Consider the following 21,566-nt stretch of genomic DNA (forward strand, 5'->3'; position numbering starts at 1 on the left):
CATTAAAAGGAAAAAAAAAATTATGCAATTTGCATTTTGTATTTGCTGATGAATTTTTTACACCATTGCAGATATTTTTAAGTAATAATATTGTCACAATGGTTGTAGAACAAATTTGTGACTAAACAGATAAAAATGCCTATGAAGGACCCAGCAGCAACCATTTAGGGAATGGATTCCTTGGAACTGAGCATTCATAATCCAGTGCCTACTGTGCATTCAGTCCCTTCAATGGCTATGGTAATTAGGTTGTCTCATGTTATTGTGACCTACAATCTATCTATGGGGACACTCCAGGGGAGCTCTGGGTTCTAAATCTACTAATTTCACATTTAGAAAGACTCAGGCATGACAACAATGCTGAATTGATATGCAGAACATTCAGATAATTTTAAACACTTGAATCATTGTCCTCACATGTAAAAAGATCAGGGCTTCCTTCAAGCACACATTGTGCAAATTCACTGGGTGTGTCACATCATACTGAAAGGATGTTTGCTGAAATGCAACGGGGCCATGGAAGTGGTAGTTGATTAAGTGGAAAATAAGGAGCCTTGGGCACAATGACCTTTATAAACCATGCACAGAATTTAAGCTGAGATTTACAGAAAACTTTTATAGTCAGTTTTTTCTATGCTGATAGAAAATAAAGTAATAAATCAGAGTATATGGTTAGTTTCTTGCATAAGCTAGAACCATCTTAGGAAATTTTGTTCGGTCATTTACTTTATGGCTTTAGCAATATAATATCACTTGACTCAATCCTAATAAACAGGTCAGACAAAGCTACTGTCTAGTAATACCATCATGTTAAATAGTTCCTCAGTGCCGTCGTATTTGCAGTCCTGGATGACTTAATAGCGTGGTCTCACTCTGCTCATACATTGTAGGCCAGTGGGTAATCATACAGAAACTTTGCAAACAAGTTTCCAGTTTAGGCCAGAGCATCAACCCAGACCAGACAAACAACCTACAGTCTAATTCTTTATGAGAGTTTTGGGGATCTTCTTACCACGTCCTTTCCTCAAATCTAACCCAACTGCCATTTCTCAGAGACAGGTCACGACACGCAAATATTCCCTACAAATTTCTGGATGTTGACAGATGAGCTCTGAGTGCCTTTCAGCAGCTGCTCTTTCAGGACATCACTAAACCCACCTTTGCAGCCCTTCACCAGCAGCTTAAGCGAGCGCAGGAGTCTGGGGATGAGAGATGGGAGGCAGAAGTACACATTTCCCTTTGGCCCTTTCAGAGAATGAAAAGAAAGAGGTGGGCAGACACCTTAGAGTGACAAAAATCAAATTGCCTCGCAGGATTTGCCAAGTCTTCCAGAGCCCTATTAATGCAATAAATTCATTTTTGGGAGGGTCAAAAAAACTCAAATCACTGACACAGTGAATGCTTAAAATTACACCCTATGAGTTAGATTGAATACAAAGTATGTACAGGTTCTCCTGTGAGAAAACTGAATGCATTTATCTTTTTAATTGAATCTAGCCATATAAAATGATCCTGTTAAGTAGATTAGAAATCTTATGTACTGGGCCTCCTGTGGTTTGCCTTTAATATCTGCGCATTCAATTACTGTTTTCAAAAAGCAGGAATTATTCACTGCAATCCTAATGCTGTATTTATTTAGGATTTTGGCCTATTTTAAGATTAGGCCTGACTTAATTGTACCAAACTATCAGCAATGTTGGAGTCAGACTGTTGTAACTCAATATCACATATCTGCTTTCTGTAAATCTGTGAAGAAGAAAAAGAGAATATTTCCTCTTGCTAGTGCTGGAATAAAATTAGAGGATGTCTGGGGAGACTGAAAAGCTGTTTGATCCAAATATTCCAGTAAAATTTTATTTTTTTTTTAATGCAAAAAGCTAAGACTGAAAACTGTTCTACTAAAAAAATAGGTACAACATCAGGGGGAAATCTAAGTTACATCTCCCTACATAATTCATAGGGAAAAATTAACTGTCATAGCAAGAAAGCATTGCAAGAATCTGCATTATGGACTAGGAGCTTCCATCAACTGCTCCTTGGAATATGCGTTAGGAACAGGTGAATAGTCAGTCATTCCTATCTTTTCCTTGCAAGAGATTCACTGACATCTCAACTTAAGGCATCTCAGCAGTGATCAAGCAGACACTGCCCAGGCCAAGGGTAGAGAACAGCCCTCTCCTCTCACCACTCAACATCATCCTTCAGTGTCATCAGCAGTTCCTTCACAACAGGAGTGCTCCTCTCAGCTTTTGCAAGACAAGGAGGTAACCTTAAAAGATTAAAGGAAATGGGATCAAAGGACCTTCAGATTTCTATTACATTGTCCCCATTTCTGCATTTATGCCTTAAATGTCACAGCAAATTACAACTATATGCTTTCTCTCTAAATCATTTGTTATCAATTTTCTTTGTTCAACCATTAGCTGTGTAAGCATATGTATGGACATCTACTTATTTATTTCTAGCCTGTCTATTCCTCACTCACATTGCAATTCCTAGGGAGATTCCCATCATAGTTTTCAGAAAAGCCTTCTTAAGCATCATGCTAAAGCTCTTGTAGAAATCCTAGCCTTGACCTTGCTCTAGGTTAAAAGTATTGCAGAAGTTCAGCACAGTTGCATGTGGTCCCAACTCTGGAGCTTTACAGATTATATCATTTATCTAATGAAGATGAAGTGTTACCTTTTAAAAAGAGGTTAAAGAACATGGACAGCAGCTGCAAGGACACGAAAAAATGCAATTCCCAGGAAAACATTTGCTTTCATCAGTCAGCAAAATAGTGCTGTAAATCTGCACTATATTTGTCATGGGGAAAAAAAAGTAAGAAGATAGTTATCAAGAGTCTGGTTGTGTTTCCTGTGTGTGCAAAATGATCATTTGTTGCAAAATCAGTGTTTTGCACAGATTAACAACAGTCACCAGAGTTTACAATGCAAGACAATATAAGCTTTCATAATAAAGAGTAAAAGCCTCAGACATCAAAAAAAAAGGCGTCCATAAATATAAAGCTATAGGTACTCTGGAATTCTGTACCAGAAATGAGTAACAAAGTAAGATAGACAGATTTAGACCTTACTTGTGACAACTATAATACTATTAAGCATCAACTGAAAGCAGTTTCAAAAAACACCACACTCCAAGCTTCCAATTTAGACTGACTTTTTTTAAATTTTTTTTCCTAAATAACTACATAGTGTACTTGTACTTAAAAAACAAGCAGGCATTCTTTAATTCACAGCATACAGACAGCACTATGCCAAATACCTTCAAAATTAGAAAGCATGTAATTTATCCTTTTGTCCTCTAGTATACAAAATGCCAAAGAGTTCAGAGACTTCATTACAAGGTGGTTGTTATCAAAAAAGAAGTATTCTAAAAATGTAGAGGCCTCAAATGATTTGTTTAGATTTTGAAATAGACAATCTGTCTGAAATTCTAGCCACACATTGAAGTAGAGCTGAAGAATTTTGCCTTTGGGATTTTTCTTATACACAAAATACATGTTTATTGTGGAATAGTTCTGTAAGGTATACATGAGTCATTTTAAACCACAGTATTTCCCAGATAAACACAACTGCTGTGTTTATAATGAAAATTAATGCAGTTACGTAGACAGTTCATTTCATAAAACATCTGACAGAATGGAAGAGGTATTTGACAAGTCCTAACTGGCATTTTTTCTTTGTTTTCAGGTTGTGAAAGAAAAAGCAGTGAAAAGTATATTCAGAAAGAAAAATCTGCTTGGAAACATCCTTTCCACAAGAAGTTGAGTGCAATTGCAGGGATCAGTAAGGGAAATTAGGTAGAAAAAGCCTGGTTACTCCTGCTATCAAACCACCATGTAGCTAAGACTGGGCCCTGTGGTGCTTACTTTCATACAAATTACTAACTAATCTCACCCTTGTTTGACACAACAAAGGGCCAAATTACACAGGTGTTCATTTCCAGGTGTTTCTTATATATTGCCATTACTTAATTGTTCATTCACCTCAGTCAGTGAGGCTCCAGGAGTCAGAGCCAATCATTCCCATTCCTCTGAACTTTTTTAAGAACCTACCCCCTATTTTCCATTTTACACACAAGGAACAGTATCACAGGTCTCCAAGAGAACAATACCTTGCACAAAAGCAGTTGACACTTGAGCCTCTCTGGACTCAAACAGAGCACAATGCAGAAGTCAAGAAGAAAAACACAAATCTGAATGTGTTCCTATAGTTACTAAACTTTAAAAATTAACTGGATTTTTAAGGATAATTTTGAAGGCAAAGTGGGTAACTAACATGTCAAGACAAAGAATGGAGTTGATGCTAATGACCTTGACTGTCTTACTGCTTAGTAAGCTAATTATATTAAACAGAACCAGAGCAGAGGAAATTAGAAGGCATGTTGATGTTTCTATTCCTTCCAAAGCAAAACAGTAGCCAGCATGATGTAGGAAAGCCCCTTCAGGTTACATACACCGAGAAAGCTATTGTATATAGAATACAAGAAAAGCCAAACAAACAGTCTAAGTATATTTGGGGTTTAATAGCCAAAGGCTATCTCTACTGTGGCTGTGCCCTCATATATTACAAATGCTCTGTAAAGCAGAAACCCACGTTCCGTGTCAGACCCTGAAAGAATATTAAAGTGCAACTGAAGTGAAAAACAGAAATTATCTTCTGGAGCCCAGCGTGTTTGATAATCTTGGAATGGGTAATAAAACTCTTCTGCAGTCTTTTGGAGGAGCTTTCAAGAAGTCTTTTGCAAGGAGATATTTTCTGAATTTGTGTCACAAAGCTATGGTTAGTACTCATGGTTTCCAGTAAAAAGCTATTTGCAAGTTACTATCCCCAAAACATGACTTCTGGAGCTCTATAAGAATTATGTAAACTCTGTTGAAATAGTCCTGGGCTCACAAGTATCCCTAGCAGCTGATATAGCTACCTCTAAACACCCACCCTCCCACGGGGGGATAGCAGGGCTCCTGAAAAGCTGGATAGACAGCACATGCTAACCCATCCATACCTGTTTCTCACCCTTGTGGTGTGAGCATGAAACCACTCTTCTAACAGAAAAAAACCCATGATATTTCTTTTGCTAAAGTGTGATGTAAAAGATGGAAAATAATCTAGATAAGCCATTAATTTTAAATTAGAAAAGCATAACCCTTTTGAGATGGAGGAAAAACAACAAGTGGCCATTTTATCACGAGCATGATCCCAACCTACCAATCCCATTTTTTTACTGTACCTCCAGAAAACCTTAACCCTGATGGCATAAGTATCCTGGAGACCCACACTCTACAGTGACCCAGCCAGAGATACTTATGCATTCAAGGCTATGTCTGCCTGCCACAGCTAAGACAATATCATGACCAATAATTTAATTACACAAAGACCAGGAAATTCAGAGAGTGACAGCTCCCATGCTCACACATAGCGCTTACCTCAGGCACAAAGTCAGCATCAAGGACTATATGTGCACAAGGAGATTTGTTGCTGCAAACCTGTGTATTTAAACGTAGCACTAACACAGCTGCACTCTGTGCAGAACTCACAAACTGTCAGGTATGTAAAACAACAGAAATATCTCAATTTCTTGACACAAATGAAAAAGCAGAGAACAGCATTTCAGCTGCTGTAAGTTGCCTTCAGAAGCAGCAGGCCAGCTGGAACACCATCCATGCTTCCCTCGGGTTTGCCACACCGTGAGACTCCCTCCTGCTCCTCCTCAGGTCCGCTGGACCGTCTGACTCCTCCATGCACTCAAGTGAACTCAGTGCAGCCGGGTGAGCAAGCTGTGCAGAATTTTTAAGTTACAAAATCCACATTCAAGTTTGCCAAAACCAGTGACCTACATCTAAGAGTAATTAAAATATCTCAAACAAAAAAAAAAAAAAAAAGGGAGGAAGGGGGCAAGAGGTTGATTCTTTCAGGTGTTTTGCTTTATGTTCTAGTGAAACAGCACCTCATCAAGCAGCTACTCCCCAAAATCATCTTAGATGAAACATTGCTGCCTCAGCTACTTAGTGAAATGCTGGTCTCCTCCCTCCCCCCAGTCCCACAATCCTTTCTCAGCTCAGGAGAGCTACACAGAAGGATTAGTTGTTTCAACTTTTCTGTTTTCCTACTTCCAAACAGCTTCAACCATGTTGAAGCTTTTGACTGACCTCAACAACATTTTACTCATGACTCTACCCTTTTCCTTCCCCCCCCAAAAGGTAACCAAGCAATTTGTCTTGATATCAGTACAAAATCAAACCAGAATGTGAAAATACACATTAATTTTAAACAATGCTTCTGCAGTCCTGCATCTCTGAACTGAACAAGCATTTTCTGCACTTTAACCTCTAGACAAAGCAATACCAGAAAACACGCATTAAGTGAGCTATGAAACAACAGGCTTTAACACCATCACTCTTCTCCTAGATTTACCACTGCTATATTCTGTGATCTCAGACAAACCATTCAGCTTGCACTTCAGCCTTCTTAACTGTAAAACAGGTATAATGCATGCTAAAGCATCTCAGAATGCTTTCAAAGTTTTGAAATTGAAAGAGACTTTGAAAAGATGGCTCTACGTACCAACTATTATTTTCATAGAATACAGACTGCACTAATAAGGGAAAAAAAATCCCAACTGCATAACCATGTTTAGAACACTAGCTTGTGTATATACGCCAGAGGAATTTCAAAGGAAGTGTCATATTTTTAAACTACGTGTGCCACTACCATATTTAATAGAAATCATCACAAGTCTTTTTGTGCCATCAGTCTTTGTAATAAAAGCATTTGGTTTTGTGCTAGGCTATAATGGCTCTGTAAGAGCTGTCAAGATGTATCATATCAAAAATCCATGCACTAAAAAAAAGAAGTGGTTACCCAAAGAGGGTTTGGTACTTCAGAGGCATTAGAATCTATTTCGTTAATAACACATATTTGTGCACTTGTGGTTTGTGGCTCAGCTTGATCATATTGCAGTATTACCCCATTCTCTCTAAGAGGCTTTTGTTGTGGCACTCCAAGGGCAGATCCTCAAACAACCACAGTAAGTGTTCAGTAGCACCCAGACGAGAGAGGCTCAGGTGCCAGGAGCCCTGACAAACCCCAAAGCTGCTGTGACATCAGCACTATGAGGATTTACTCACAGCACATCAATATCTAGTTGAATATTTTGTGTACAACCTGATTCAGTAGCCAGTTGAGAGCATGAAATCATGCAGTGTTCCAGGCTCGGAAGAACTGTTAACTGACAACAGGGTTTTCCACTGTGAGGTTGTCAGAGATACCAGCAAAAGACATCTAAGAAGTGTTCTCTGACTCATGCAGTTCCCAGGGATGAGGCCACATGCAAAGGTGTTTGCATTGAAGGAACCAGCATAGCTTAGTAACTCCTCTTTGTGAACATTTATCAGGGCAAGACCTTTCTCCATGACTTTCCAGTATCTGGTTTTAAATCTGCACAGCCCTAGTTGAGAAAAGAATAAAGATATATCATTTAATGGGCTTTATATGATTTCTCTTAAAGAAACATAGGATCTTGAGTGATAAACAACTTTCTTGAGAAATAATTAACCATTCTTTACTGAAAATACTGTGAAACCGTTTCTTTAAAATATGAAGTCAGTTTCTGTTTTACAAAAGGTTTTAGGCCAAACAGTCTTTCAGTAGGAATTTATACTGCAAAAAGAAGAAAAACTCAATACAAAAGAACCACCCAATAATTATAGAGAAGGGCAAGATTTCTGCCCTCTGAAATTATACAAGAATTACTAGATTCAACATCATTATATGAGTTGTAGGTAGAACTATGATCCTACTAATTGCATCGAAAGTAAAGACTGTCAACACTGTTTCAAAATATTTCAAAGCAAGTTAAGGTATCACAACAACTTGCCATTGTCACATATACATTTGCCTTGAAGTTAGAGGTCGAGAAACAAGGAGTTTTAAAAGAGAAGTTATTCAACCAAGAAGGCTAAATGAAGAACTCATAAGCAAAGGGCATGTCCTGAAATAGCTGAAGCATAAAAAGCAAAAGTAGAGTTTAAATACAGTTCAAAACTGATGAAATCTGTCTAAAGCAGCAAAAGATGGATGGATTTCTGGGGGAGCAGAGGAACAGAAATCACCCATTTCTATTGGAAGTGTTTCAAACTAAGAGCACTGTACATTTTTCTAAGCTGTCTTACTCTACAGGACTCTGTGGTATGGAACCCACAGAAAATTCATCCTGTCATGTTACAATATTGGGGGTTTATCCTATTTTGTATGTTGGCAAAGAAGAGGCATTGCTGTGAGAAACAAAAGATGTTCAGTAGCATGCAGATCTTCCATAACATGCATGCCAGTCAAGCACTGGTGTTTCCTTGGGGATATTCTCAAACAAGAATATATTAATCCTCCTGAAAGTCAAGCAAGATTTTTACCATTGATTTCAAGGAAATGGGACCTTGGTTTCTTAGAACTAATAGTATCTTGTGTCCAGTAAAACATTATATATATATAAAAATAAAATCCTTATTACATAAAAAGCTGGTTTATACCACTCTAGCAGTGTACACTTCATGTTCATTTACACTGTCACAATCCTGAAACAGTGCCAAGCCAGAAAAGCCAGACCCAAGAGAATGTATTTTTCCCAGAGGTATGCATTTTGATGAAAATAATATCTTCTACTCTCCTACATTAGAAGATTTCAGCTATGCAGCTTTCAGAGTCAACTTTCATTTCTTTGTATGTTAACAGGCTTCTCCTTTTTAGCTAGCTATATGATTTCCTTTCTCACAGTTATCATGGATTGTGCCAAGGTTAACTGCCAGCCTTGGACCATCAGCAGTCTATTGAGATGAAGGAGCTCCTTGCAGAATACAAATGAAATTCAGAGCTGGTAAATATACACTGTTCAGATGAAGCCAAATCTGGACATACTACATACATCAACACTGCAGCAGTGCTGCTGCCATCTATTTATGAGGTTTTTTTCCACAACATTTTTGTCAGGTTTATTTTAAAGCTAACACCTTTTTTGGTACAACACCTACTTCTCTAAAGTACCGAGGTCAGTGAAAGAGACATCTTGCAAGGTGGCTTGAAGAAGGGTGAAGTAAGTAAGAAGGGCACCACAGACAGTCTACTATCTATCTCACTAGTCTAAAACTATGGGAGGGTTTGTATCCACATCTGAGCTTTGTGACAGTTCACAGTTTTCTGAGTCCTCATGTAACAATGGCAACAACAGCAAAAACAGTCCTCCAAAGTTTTAGCTGAGTTAAGAAAACTTTTTTCAAGGTTGTACTGCTTTCTCCCTGCCCCTGCCAGTCCTTGAAGGACAAGAAAATAAGAAAGGGGGGTGGGGGTGAGAAAGTTTCAAAAGAACTTCAGCTCAAAGGTTTGGGTCACTGCTTATCACTCGCTCAACTGTTCTTTGATTTTAAATCCTTAATATTTTAAAATAAGGCCACTTAGCCACTTGTCTTTACTGAAAACATAACTAACTTCTTCCACAGTTTGTGAAACAGACTGTGCTGTAAGCAAAGTGCTGCACATCCTGCTGTTTATCTCAAGGTTATGCTGAGCGTCAAACAAGTTATTTGGCCCACATTTAGTTCAATATTATTTCCCAGTGTGAACTGAAAGTTTACCAGCAGAGTTAGTGGAGCAAAGCAAAGAAGGCTTAACAGAAGCACTGTATAGTTCCAGTCCACCAGTTGATGAAATCTGACTTTTCCCCTACAATGTCAATTAATTACTCTTTTCAATAAAATTGACATAACAGCTGCACTCCCCTAGAGGACCAGATCTAGGATGTTCATTTCTGGGTTTTGTTTGCCTCTGCCCACCCATCCTTTATTCCTGCAACTGGAGGGAAGAGTAGATGGGAACAGTGAGAAAATATGTTGCTGTCTTCACACTTGGCTTGGTTTCCAGCTTCAGTGATGAGAAACTGCCAGCTTTCTGATGTTCATGTAAACATTAAAATAGACCTCTAACTCTAAATGAGATTTCAAGAGACAAAACACATGCAAAATGCAACTTCAGAGAAAGAAATTGAAAATTTGTACCCAAAGCGAGTCCTGGCTCTGCTAAATCAACAAGCAGCTGGTGAAGAGATTTAAGGGTATATGCGTGTTCAAGCTTGATAATGAGCCGTGATGGAAGATGACTCAGCTGAGCAGTGAGTCATCTGAGCTAGAAAAGAGAAAGCTGAAGTAAAGATAAAGTTCTTTATCAGAAAAGGCTGGCTGGTGGTTTTGTCCTTGATTGAAAACCCTGGCAATCTGCTGATAATGAGTTTGTAAACACTCTCAGGATAAAATACTTCAGCAAACAATAATAGATTTTGAAGGCAGTTTTCACCTAATAAAGAAAAAACCAAACAAAACCAACCAACCAAAGCAAAACAAAAACCCCAAGAATAAAACCAAGGACTTCACCAAATTCCAAGAAAGAAAGGTTAACTACCTAGAAGAAAGCAAGGTCTTTAGGAAGGTCATTAAAATTGTTCTTAATACCTTTTATTTTCTATGGGTTTCTTTTTAACCTCATTTTTAACGTGTGCTTTTGAAGCCAATAACATATATTATATGGTGTTAATAATAGAACTTTCCCCAGTTAGTATCAGACAGCACTGGGATGCAGCTTCAATGCTGGGTGATGTTCTCCCCAACTATTCACAACATGCCTGCTAATGTGCTTGAAGGTACGCACTGAATGTGCACAGTCCCACCTCCCTGGGCTTAGCTGGCAGCCCATCATCTTCCCAAACTACTTTCTCCACTGTCAGTGTACCAAGCAAATGCTTCTGTGCACTTCCAGTGGGAAGTCAGAAAAGTGAAGTAGAATACAATACCTTTAGCAGCTGTTTAAATTCACTTATTACCTTACCTGCATAGCAAACTTACAGTATGCAGGAGTAGTGATGTGCATAGAGGTATGGTACGTGATACAGGCATGATACAGGCTTGAGCCCAAATGAAGCTGCTTGTACGACAATATTCCAAGACTTGCCAGTCAGTTGAAATAGATCATGTTAGTTAGTAAATCCACTGACATCCAGGGCCAGTCAAGTTTTCTGGTATGAATTTCAGGTAAGTGATAGTCAAGCCGACAGTCTCCCCCATGAAGTATCTCAGCTATTCAATAAGCATGCTGGGCACATGCTATCACATGAAGTTTGGTCTATTAGTCTCACAGGCTAATTTAATGGAAGTTCAAATAAGAAAGTAGGTAAGATCCACAGGCTTGCTTCATGACTCAGATTGCAACTACAGAAAAAAAAAAAAACAGGAAGCCAAGTCATAGGAGCAGACTGACCTTAGCCCTGAGAAAGTTCAGGAGCGCTGAGGATACTGAAACAGAGCATTGCATGAGAGTACTCCTGCCTATCGTGGCTTCTTGTAATAACTGGAGACAAAAGACTTTGCAAATGTTTCAAGCTCCGTGCTATGTGTCCCCAGAGGGCTGCATGGTAAGGCACAACTTCTGAGAAATGAAGGGCACAAGGAGACACAGAGCCTAGGGGGAAGGTGTTAGGCAATCTTGTAATATGAAGATCCACTCCCTTAAGCAGTGATGAAGTGGAGCAGGATTCTGAAAGCTCCTTTAAAAAGCCACTCCTCAAACACAGGAAAACAAGCAAGAGCAGCCTTGGGAAGTCTAGGAGTGTAGAACAGACCCAGCAATGCACTGGTCTGGCTTACATCTCTCGAGAGGTGCTTTATGAGGCTGTGACCAAAAAAAAATTACTTTCAAAATGTACAGGTTTTTTATGCTAACCTTGTGATTTGAAATCCTGAGTTACACACTCCAATTGCCAAGAATTCAGTGTTTCATGTACAGGCAACTACACAGCCACAAGCACATAAGTCTTGTAGGACTTCTACGCTTTCTAGATATGAATGGTATAAACATCCAAAATAATTTTAAAGGACCTGAGCTACAGTGTAATCTTCATAATCTTCATAAGAAAAAAAAGAAAACCAACTAAATATAATTTGCTTAATGTTACTTACCACCATATAATTTCATTAATGCAGCACTGATTCATCACCAGGTTCTTAATTTTTTATGAAGATCAAAGAAAGAAAAAGAGACTGCAGTCTTATTACCAAGAAAAATATGCTTCTCTCTGAAAAGATCTCTCATTAAGCACCATCCTACAGAATAAGTGATTTTAATCTTTTTGTTTTCATTGCTACTTGCACATGCAAGGAGCAGAATTTAAGAGATTACTCCTTGTTTACAATGAGCTAAACATACAACACATTTAAAAACTGAAGTGTGTCCTTTTTCCTTCCTTGGACATACATATACAAAACTCTGAGAAGGAGAAACACGTACCCTACTGTTACCTACAGAAAGAACTGTGAAAAAGGATTAATTGTTAACGAGGATAAAATTGAAAAGGCAGCACCTGCTCAAAAAGAGTCTCTTCGGGAGACTTACTGCTTCAGAAATATATGATGGGAATAAGTTAAGACAGATAATGTCTAGTCATGGGATGTATGAGATACTGACTGATTATACATTGCTCCAAACTACTGGTTTTCATTACTGACATAAATCAAGGCTGGGCAGCAACTTAGCAAGTCTTGAAAGACAATAAAAACACCACTAAAAGAAACTGGCAGTAAGAGTTAGCAGAGAATGTTGTGTCCAGAAATACCAGATGCCTTTATAAAAATAAAGTATGTTTTGCTAAGCAATGTCTAAAAAGTTTTTACAGCCAAATGGAGCTTGATCTTTATTTAACAGCTGAGCAACAGAGGTCCTTATTATTTAATTAAATGTTCATTTTAGCCAACATTTATTTAAAAACCTAAAATGAAGTGATTTTGCTGCAAGGCAAGTAGGTGAAATGGAAAGGGTTTATTCATATAAGTCTAGGAGTCATGAGTGAATCAATGATCTTAGCATAAAAAGAATGTGCTTCTAGACAAGGAGTTACTGTGAAACACTAAGTCCAGACTAGATGGTTTAACAAAATGGCCCTTTGATTTGAAAATATTTTCTGCCCCACACTTATGGAAGGATATTTTGCTCTTGTTTTGATTTATGGTCAGTAGTCCTCATGTCCACAAGTGCCATGTCCCTCCATTAGACATAGCACATCTACTAAAAATTCTTAGACAATGGCTGAAAAAAAAATCTGATTTGATTTGGCAGGGAAGCCATGAACTTTTCAATTACTCCTTTTATTTAAACACTATCCCTCTCTCTACTAAAAATACTGCAACTTCCCACTTTCCAAGCAGTCATGTGTTCTTCATACAAACACAGAAAACATTTTGCATATAATGTAAGTAGATGCCTTTGAAGCCAACAAGCCTATTTACTCAAGCACAAACACCATTACATTTAATGTCCAAGAAAAGCCTCAAACTAAGTGCCTGATTTTTCTGAAATCCCTCATAGTGCAGCTGAACCCATCACCTTACCTCTGAGTGCCAGCCATCTGAATGCACAAGGAGGAAACAACCAAGCTAAACTTGTGGGGGGCAGGTGGGTGCCTATAGCAGGTGCCTGCAAATCAGCACTGGACCCATGATTGGGGAAAAGGTGTCTCTCAGTGAAAGACCATGTGCCTGCAAGGGCACATGCCAGTAGCCATGCACAGCCCCTTCAGCTCATAGCCATGTCTCCTCTTCAGGAAGTGCTCTTTCAACATCCCACCACATGAACAATGAAGAAAGACCCTCGGGTATTTGCCAGTATCGTGGGTTGAGGTGGCTGGGTTTTTGGTAGCAGGGGGGCTACATAGGGTGGCTTTGATTAGAAGCTGCTAGAAGTTTCCCCCCAGTGAAGCCAATGACAGCTGGCTACAGGAAGGACTTCCTGCTCCTGGCCAAGGGAGAGCCAATAATCATGCCTCTGTGATAACATATTTAAGAACAAGCTGTTACGCAGAAGAATTTTTTCGAGCCGGGGAGAGCTGACCGAAGCTCCCGGGCGGCCCTGCTGCCTCCCCCACCGCGGGGGTGGGGTGTGGTCGGCGGTTGACGACAGCCCGGCCCGAGTCTCTCAGCACCTGGCATGGAGCAGGCACCGGTGGCCCCTGCAAAGGGGCAGCAGGGCCTGGGGCGTACGGCCCTGCAGAAAGCAGCCCCACAGCCCCCGGGCCTACCCTGCAAGCAGCCCATGCTGGAGCCCATCCTGCCCGAGGAGCCGAACAGCACTGACAGTGCCAAAGCCTCCAAGGTGAACTGCAAGGGGTGGGGGGAGTGCCCCATGGGCTAGGCCAGGGAAGCAGAGTGGCCTCTGCCAGCAGGCACTGCCCTCCCTTCTCCCCCAAGCCGAATCAAGCCAGGCCAAGGTGGCCTGCTGCGGTGCAGCTGAGCCCATGCTGGAGCAGATGGATGCATGGAAGAAGGCCGTTACCCCCCGTGGAAGGCTCAGGATGGAGCGGAGTCCTTCAAGAGACTCGTGTCCTGTGGAGAGGAAAATCCACGCCAGAGCAGGTTATTCCTGGGTAGGACTCATGGCCCTGTGGGAATCCACATCGGTACCGCTCACCCTATGAAGGACTGCATCCTATGAAGGATGGAGAAGTGACCTCAGGACAGTAGATATGGAAGAACTACTGCCTGAGGGATGGCCCCACATTGCAGAGGTCCATCAAGGACTCTTACTCGTGGGAGGGACCCCATGGAACAGGGGAAGGACTCAGAGTTATGCCCCTCCCTGTAACCCATGGTGAGGACCATGGTGAAGCAGGCTGTCACCCTGTAGCCCATGGAAGAGTGACCTACGGGACAGCAGATCTGGAAGACCTGTTGCCCAAGGGGGTGGACTTGTCTCCCTGCCCCGCTGTGGGGGAAGGAGGGAGAACATGGAAGGAAGGAGGGGTGGGTGGAAAGTGTATTTAAGACTGTTTTATTTCTCACTCTTTAGATCTTATCCTGTTAGTAATAAATTTTAGTATTAACCTTACATTGAGTTTTTGGTTTGTCTGTGTGACCTCTCCCAGCTCAGAGCTTCTTTAGTGGGTGCCTAGAATCTGGCAAAGGTCAACCCACGACAGCCAGGCAGGAAAGTCCCCTCATCCATCAGACCACCTAACCTCCAATTTCCCCACAGAGCCCATGTCACAGAGGGGAGACACACCAGCCTTTTGGGTGTTCTCGCCCCATGGGGCAGTGGGCTCTGCACAGCTGCAGACATGCAAAATTGGTACAATTTCATCTGGATACAAACCAGAGAGAAACTCCACGGATCATCCAAAACAATACCAGATAGAGACTGGCCTGCATTTTGGAGCCTCTAAAGAGCAGAATTTCATTAAGCATGCAAGATCTAATAAGCACAAAAAGGAAATAACCAGACACTGCCGTAACAGGAAACACACTGAAGTCCTGCCTATATTGGAGCTGTCTGGGAAGCGAGCTATTGTAAGGAACCCAACATTCAGACACTCTGATATTGCTGACTACCTTGAGCAAGCATGGCATATTGGCCAAAAAAAACCAACCAATAAACCAAGGATACTGGTACTGGACTTGAGTTGGTCCTATCTACAGTCAAATTAAACAGATTTGTTCTTCATCATTTTCCAAGTAGCACCAGCATTCTTCATGAACACTGAATATGTTCTGTTCCAGAAAAGCACTTTCCAAAATATTTCTATTCCTGCTAATGTAGTTTTGGTTCCCTGATCCCAGCCATCCTGTAAATTCATGTGTGTCACAGCACTTTAACTTGTAATACCCTGGTTTCATGGCCCTTTTTTCATATTGTGACTATATGTCTTCATGATAGAGAAATACATTTATATTTTGTGTACAATCTAAGTAAAAAAATATATTTTGTGTACAGTCTAAGTAAAAAATTTAAACACTAATGAAAAAACACATCTGAGCAAATAAAATCATGAAACCATGAAAAAAATATTTCCCAGTATTAGCCTGTGTGGATGTGGGAATTTCTAATTAGAAACAAAGCAGCAAAAATGAAAACGTGCTGCCTGAGAGCTGCTGTAGCTCACTGGTAGTCAGCAGAAAGGACATCTTTTACCATTTAGAGATCATGCCGGTTCCATTATTTGTATCCGAAAACTTACTGTGCAGACTATTGGGCATGCAGGGAAATCCAGAGGTAGATACTTATTTCCTTCATGTTCCCTGTGTGAAATAGCAAGGCTCCGTGTATCAAAGCTGCATACAGAAGGCTCATTATGTAAGTGACAACTATAATATTAAACTGAATAGAATGATAATATAATTCAAGAAATCTAATTGCTACTATGAAGGAAATTCATTTTCTAACAATATACAGCAAAAGCTGTCTCAATCACTAAAAAAAATCCCCCCCTTATAATTTTCTTTCATTTTCAATTTTATAAAAATGGCCTTAACTCCTTTTGTAGACATCAGCACTTAACTAGTCAATCAATCACCAGAATCAATCACCACACCTGCTGTCTCCATTGTTATTCTTCAAAGAAAAGCATAAGTATAGGAAAACATGTACTGACTGAGATCCACCAGAGGTAAATTAAAAAAAGAAAACAAAACTAAAAAATGTATTCTAATTATTAAAATGAAATACCTTTTGAAAACTGTAAATGAAAATTATTCCATTAGAGGAGAAAGAAAAGTTGCAAAATTTACAAATATAATATGTTAATTCAGTGACAAATAAAAACAATTTGAATGTAATATTTATCTGAAAATAAAAACCCAGCTCTTAATAACACTTTACATTCATTATCATCAAAATACCTTGCCAACAAAATCAGTATCATTATTCTTATTTACAGATGGCAAAACTGCAAAGACCTCAGCAATATCAGTGCACAGCTTTGATTTTAGACCTGAGCATTGGAACAATAAAGAACAGATCAAAGACCAATTTCTAAATATTCTATAATAACATCAAACATTGCATATAGACCTATATTCCCAAGTTTAATATTTTACTATTCTCACCTCTTAAGAAAGAAAAATCATCTAAGACAAGGAAGGGAAATATAGGAATATTAAATAAATCTTCTACCAGTGTGCAAGTTAGTGCCCTTTCAAGATTCCAGTCACAAATGAGAAGAATCATGACAATCATTAAGGAACTGCGCTCCTCTCTTCATCTGTAGATTTAACACTTCCTTGTAGATATGTCACCATGGACCAGATTCAACTGAGAAATGTAACAATTAACACACAAATTCCTGGAAATGCATGGTGGGTTTCTATTTATTTATGCTAATAAGGCAGAAATTTTCTATGCAAGTGCACCAGCAATTCTCACAGTGCCTCTGACAGGAGTCAGGAGCCAGCATCCCATAGGAGCATATCTCCAAATTATTTAAACAGAACTTGAAATGCAAGTGGAGATGACCTCCTATACAGGGGGAATGAAAGCTGGCACAGGAGAGAAGGCTGCCCCTCATTTTGGCTTTGCAGGTTATGCTTCAGATAATAGCCAAAACAATCCTTGTTTTAGAGCTCGCTGTGTGACATAACTGCACAATCAGTGTTTCATTCTGCAATCTTTTACTAGAAGGATCTATCCAGCTCTGTGAGGCAGAGCATGCAAGGGCCTGGGGCTCGGTGTGCCCACAGCAGCATCCAGGGAGGAAGTGTCCCACACCGCGACGAGGTGGCCATTGCAGGCTCCCACAGGGACTGCCGTGCAGGTCCCCACGACCTCCCAGGGCAGGAATTGATGCAGCCATTATCCAATATCATGTGCAACTGAGAACAGCATTTGGCATTTCGACCTCAGTGGGCTGCACAGCACCTGATCTTTATTTCATGGTCACAGCACCAGACTGTGTAGAGAAACAGCACACACAGCACTTTTAAAGTCAATGGCACCTTAGTTTATGAGTCAACACAGATATAAACCAGATTCTTTTACAAAAACCTCCTAAACCTGCTTTTTCTTGAAGGAAATCTTGTTTGTATAACTACATACAAAATAATCTTTTCAAAGTGTACCATGCTTTTTTTTCCACATCCTCACAATGAAAAGGAGATTTCCCATTAAAAATCCTAAATTCTGTATGGCAATATCATGAATGCTTTACTGCAAGGCATAGTCAGTGGCATGGCACAAGGAATGAACACTTCTGTCATATGTAAAAAGCAGTATCTAAATACCCCAGAAAACATTTCTTCCACCAGCATCAGTTTTCTAAGAGCAGTACATATTGCAAATGGGTTCATTTTAGCATTTTCATGCAATGCAGTAACTTGAGATAAATTTAACACTTCAGAATATCTAAACTGTAATTGCATTTGCCTCTTTGGGATTAACAATAGGCAAAAAACATTACACTGGTCTGGTGACATGATATGTTATGTGGCAAATCTTTTTTAGCCAGAGTCTTAGTTACTTTACTGAACTACTTTATATTTGCCATAAACATCACAGCAACAGCACTCCAGGTGCTATCTGCAAATGGGTAATGTGAAGGTGTTTAACACGATTCTTTAGAAATAGCACACTAGGTAGGTGGATCCAACACCAGGCTCCATTTCCCCACAATTCTTCCATCTCTAGTGTGTTGGACCAAAGGGCTGCACATACCATTAAGAAAAAAGGAACAGGTTATGGGAATGTGTCAGTTCCGCTGGAGGAGGCACAAAGGTACTTGGATTTAGATGCATTTTCTTTTCATGTCAGCGAGGGTTCTTATCCAAAAAACAAAACCATGTCTCACTTCCTGATCCTGCTGCTGGGCAGGGTATCCTGCTAAAGGGTGGAGCAGTAAATTGTTCAAGAAAAACTCTGGCTGGCAGCCAGTGGAAATTTCATGTGTTATGGATCACGCTTTATTCTACTGTGATTCATCAGCTTCAACAGCCACTGATGATGGGTGTATGTGGCATGTGCCACAGGATATATTTTCTACTACAGTAAGATTTGCCTCCAGAATATTTTGTTCTTTCTAACGTGTTTAGCCAAGGCTTATCTAGAGGCAATAGGAGGTTCTAACAGCAGCCTACAGCTATTTCAAGGGCAGTTGTGAAGATGGAGTTAGCCTCTTCCTTTAGTAACAAAGATTGAAACATGGGAAAACAAACTGCAACTGGAAATTGAGGCCTGGGAGATCCAGGCTGGATAGTTGGGGGGAAATAACTCCAGCAAGAGGTCACCCTGGAGAACTTGGAATAGGTTAAATTGTCATCGTTGGAGGTTTTCAGAATGCAGCTACACAAAACTCCAGCTGCCCCAGCAATTGTTCTGCCCTGAGAGGGTTGCTGGACTAAATGTTCTTTCTAGCCAATATCTCTATGACTCCACAATTTTATGTACCCTCAGTCTGTCTGAGGTTCTGATTAGTCTGAGTCTCCAACCCAAGGGACTGTTGTGAACTGCGTTAAAAATCCAGACATGTTTAAACACCTGCAATTGCTACAAGTCACTAAACTGTGCATCATAACATACTAAAAATATAAAATAAAATAAATACATTTTAATATATTTATAAAGATATTTATATAAATATGTAAAATCAATAAATATAAAATCAGGGCCTCAGGTGGTAATTTGCAAAGTTTCCAAAACTTTGAACCAGATTAATCAAAATAAATGAGGTGCTGATACAAAGATGACAGGCAACACTCCGTTCACCTGAAATAATGGAAAAAGACACGAGCGTCTACAAGCATCAGCTTGAATCTGTGAAATTAATCTCTTTCAACCCACCTTGGAGTCAACCTTGTCGCCTTTTACTCTAGATTAAAAGTTGGATTCTACCTCAGCTTCCCTAGCACATACACGTATTTAAAGAGGAAAAATCACCCTCAGACTGAAGCCTTCTCTTACACATTTTTCACACAGATGAGAAAGCACAAGAAAAGAAAGGAAGTGTGTTGCTAGTGCACAGAAGAAGCTACTGTGACATTATATTAATGAACACAATATTAGCATAAGTTTAGCATAAACACTGGTTCTTTTTTCTTCTTTTTTATTTAAAATCTAAGTTATCTCCTCTTTTATCATGCATTTTCTTATTTTCCAAAGCTGGATGAGGAGATGGAGTAGGAACACCAAGTACATCTTGTTTTGTATTTATGTACATATGCAACTTCATATTCTTTTAAACCCAGTAATCTTATAACTATGTGCCATTGAATGTGCTTTCTACTGCTGAATGGACTTTCTTCAAATGCATGAAGACAGGCACTATACTGTTCTGAAGTCTACAGGAGTTGCCAATGGATTTAATTTGAAGTCGGATTAGGACTTGTCAAAAGCTTACATATAGAGAACCATGTACTGTAAAAATGTAATCCTTTAGGGGAAAAAAGTCATTTATAAAACCCTTCCTGTGAAGAAAAAAAAATGCACACTATAGGCTTAGGTAATCATTTAACAAGCTCGACAGCTGAAAGTAAATAATTCTTGGGCAAAGTTTCTAGGATGAAAGGTTTGACCTGCGCTTGAATCTAAAAGCAGCAAGCTGATTGACCTTATGATACTGTGGTTTTATTTCAGGAGCTGCCTTCCCTCACCCCTCTCAAGCTTTCTTCTGAATTGCATGAATATTTCATGACTAACTGTGCATACTATGGCAGACAAAGAGCTAATAGATTAGTAATTTGACCTGCTATTTATTTGAGGTGCCCCAAACATGTAAGGAGAGAGACTGATTTTTCTTTAGAACAATCATGAAACGGAATATGGTTGATTCTAGAAACTTTACTTTAGCTGAGGTAATTGCAGTAGGTGGAAGAGGCAAACAGTATGATAAGATTTCACATCTGGGAATTAAAGGAAATCAGTGAGCAATACAGTCAGACATGATAGAACACTTATCCACTGCATCTTAACCACTGCACTGTATCTTAACCACTGCAGTAAAACACTGAACTTCACTGCATTACCTAGAAATTTTGTTTGTTCTGCTTCTGCTAAATTTTAGCAAAGGATTAAAAAAACCCAAAACAAACAAAAAACCCACTCCACAAACATTGAAAGAATGAGTGATGACACGTTTATACCATAGAAGTGTAAGAGAGCTCTTCAGTTGCCAATTTTCTTTTCCAGATTAAGAACACCAGTAAAGATTGATGGGGACATCTCTTAAATTACATTAAAAACTTGCCTATGAAGCAATTCTTGGAAATCATGTCTACAGACCAAATTATGGCTGAGGGGTCTTGCTAGTGGAAAGTGTGATGCTTTTAGACAAAGTAAAGTGTTTTGGATAACTAACTGAGCATGAAATGGAAACTTCATTCATCCCTTTCTTTCCTGCCCTCAGAACAAGAACTACTAAAGGAGACAAGTAAAGTAGCAGACTGGCATGGAAGGAAAACATTTGACTGCGAAGCCATTTTTATGCATTAAAAAAGTACACAAATACATACAAGTACTCTGAAGCAGAAGAGAGAATTTAAATGAGCCAAAAATTATACTAAAAAAAAACTACCCAGCCAAAACTATCAGTGTATAACCCCGTTGTGTAGCCAACACCCAAGTAAAAAAATTCCTTCACAAGTTCAGATGACTAAAAATTGCCAAAAAGAGTGGCTAGAAAATGCTGCACTGCAACATTTAGAGACACCCGTGCATCAGCACAGATGCAGGGTTGATCAGGCAATCTCTAGCTTTAGGTGCATATTTTCTGCTCAAAGTGAC

The 21,566-nt window shown here is 39.5% G+C and overlaps 1 protein-coding gene across 5 annotated transcripts in view; it reads right to left on the minus strand.

Annotated features, from left to right (window-relative positions):
* ITGA6 (integrin subunit alpha 6) overlaps positions 1–21,566 on the minus strand; it is a 139,658-nt gene that overhangs the window by 71,663 nt on the left and 46,429 nt on the right. For 4 of the 5 annotated variants that reach the window (XM_017837572.1, XM_017837563.1, XM_017837546.1 and 1 more), the window contains one exon: positions 1,159–1,245. The gene's annotated coding sequence lies outside the window, so the exon portion shown is untranslated. Of the gene's footprint in view, positions 1–1,158; positions 1,246–6,968; positions 6,987–21,566 lie in introns of those variants that run through there. The other variant, XM_017837583.1, reaches the window with a different exon arrangement.

Source organism: Lepidothrix coronata, unplaced genomic scaffold (assembly GCF_001604755.1).
Source record: "Lepidothrix coronata isolate B3197 unplaced genomic scaffold, Lepidothrix_coronata-1.0 Scaffold7, whole genome shotgun sequence".
In the NCBI taxonomy this organism is placed as follows: Eukaryota; Metazoa; Chordata; class Aves; order Passeriformes; family Pipridae; genus Lepidothrix; species Lepidothrix coronata.